The following is a 2,476-nucleotide window of genomic DNA, read 5'->3' on the forward strand; positions in this document are numbered from 1 at the left end:
TAAAAACATTTTCTTTAAATAAAGTTGTTATGAAAATGAAGCTTCTATTCATTTTTCTAGTGAGTTTAAATACACAAGCACAAATTTTGCCTGGATTCACATTTTTTTAAATTTCAAATTAATTCAGGTATTGGTTGAATGTATAAGCTAATGATTACATATGGATTTCTTTCTATAATCAACTGATGATTTCTAAATCTTTTCTATCAAAAAGAAAGTAAGGGGTGCACATCATTTTGCTCATTTTGCCTATTACACACAAATCTGTTCTGCAAAAACTCTATGCCTTATCTTAGAAGTGATAATTTGAATTGATAAATACATATTTTGAGTCAAATCTATATTAAGTTAGCTAAATATTCTAAAAAATATATAACATCAGGCATACAAGTACACTCTAAGGTTTTCTATTTTATATGGAAATGCAGCAGAGTTAAAACATGAAATTATGTCTTAGCTGACTTTCTAGATATTAAACAACAAATAACAGGTAACAGATTCTGGTAAATGAAGGAAAAGGATGTGATTACTCTCTTCTCAGTAAAGATATTTTACACAGGCAAATTGGAGTAGAAAGCAAAACAATCATAAGCTAAATGTGATCAATAAAGATAATAAATCTGTGTAATTACAGCACAGCATCTAACATGTCCCAAATGATGGGTGTGTTCCCTTTTCTGTTCATTTGTCTAAATTATAGCTCAACTCTTCCCATTTAATTTGCCTCCTTAAAAAATCTAAGTGTACCCTGCAATGCATTTATCTACACAGATTGACTTATTTAAAGAAATCACTCCTCCATAGTTAAAAACTGGAATTAGACACACAGGAAAATAAGTAAGTATTGCCTTTTTAATCTTAAATGATAATAGAGACATATTCTCATCACCATCCACCTGCAGAATTTCAATTAAAAATATTAATTAATTTAAAATATATGTATCTAAACTAATTGTTGGTGGACACATTTCATGCTGAATATTAAACATAGTGGAATCATTTCAGAGAGAATATGGAAATTCATGTCAAGAACTTTATACCCAGATTTTTAAATCCATTAATTATTTTTGCCATTATGAGGAACTGTATCAAAAGAGTCCACGTATTATTACTTTGAAGATGTCATTGCTTGTAATGGAGAAAAACATAATCAACTTTTTTTTTAAGATTTTATTCATTTATTTGAGAGAAGGAGAGAGCACATGAGAGGGGAAGGGTCAGAGAGAGAAGCGGACTCCCTGCTGAGCAGGGAGCCCGATGCGGGACTCGATCCCGGGACTCCAGGGCCATGACCCCAGCCGAAGGCAGTCGCTTAACCAACTGAGCCACCCAGGCGCCCCTATGATCAACCTCTTGCTTTAAGTGTTACAGTATAATTTGGTGTATAATATGGTAGTTGCTGTAAGAGCAAAAATTTTAAGAATGAGACACAGATTACTGAAGACAGGAAATCAAGGTGAAAGTAGTTCTCTGTTTCGGGTCTTTTGTTTCATGTTCATAATAAACTATATAGATGTTCATAGCACCCAACTATGTGACTTATTTAGACATACCAAATATGCATTTATTTACAGTGAAGTGAATATATTAATAATTAAAATTTACTTCAGAGGCAATTTATTTTTAATTTCCCATGCTTTAGCATAATGTAAAATGTTGATCTTTTGAGAGAGAAGGTTTTTATTTTATATATTTATTTCCATGTTTTAAAATAGACTAATTCAAGAATTATTTAAGTCTGGCATCCTATTACTGGTAGCCCTTTGGGACAAAAGGACATTTTAGAATCAATACCAAATTGTTAAAACTCAATAGTAAAAAAACTAAGTATCTTGATTAAAAGATGGGCTAAGGACTTGGAAAACATTTCTTCAAAACATGTCTTTGGACATTCTTCTAAAGAAGATGTACAAATGACCAACAAGTACATGGAAAAAAGGCCCAATGTCACCCATCATCAGGGAAATGCAAATCAAAACCACAATGAGATATCCCTTCACACCTGTCAGGTTGCTATTATAAAAACAAAACAAAAAAAAAAGACAAATGTTGGTGAAGGTGTGGAGAAATTGGAACTCTTGGAACTCTTGCACACTGTTAGTGGGAATGTCAAACAGTGCTGCTGCTATGAAAAATAATATGGAGGCCCTTCAAAAAATTAAGGTAGTTATACCACATGATCCAGAAATTGCACTTCAGGGTATTTATCCAAAAAAATTGAAATCAGGATCTTAAAGAGATATTAGCACTCCCAATGTTCATTGCAGTACTTTTTTTTTTTTTAAGATTTTGTTTATTTGAGAGAGAGAGAATGAGAGAGAGAGCACACGAGAGGGGGGAGGGTCAGAGAGAGAAGCAGACTCCCCGCCGAGCAGGGAGCCTGACGTGGGACTGGATCCAGGGACTCCAGGTCATGACCTGAGCTGAAGGCAGTCGCCCAACCAACTGAGCCACCCAGGCGCCCATTGCAGTACTG

The sequence above is a fragment of the Eumetopias jubatus genome, unplaced genomic scaffold, assembly GCF_037043125.1.
Source record: "Eumetopias jubatus isolate StellerSeaLion01/CBP00866 unplaced genomic scaffold, mEumJub1_p1.0 scaffold_3, whole genome shotgun sequence".
Classification (NCBI taxonomy): Eukaryota; Metazoa; Chordata; class Mammalia; order Carnivora; family Otariidae; genus Eumetopias; species Eumetopias jubatus.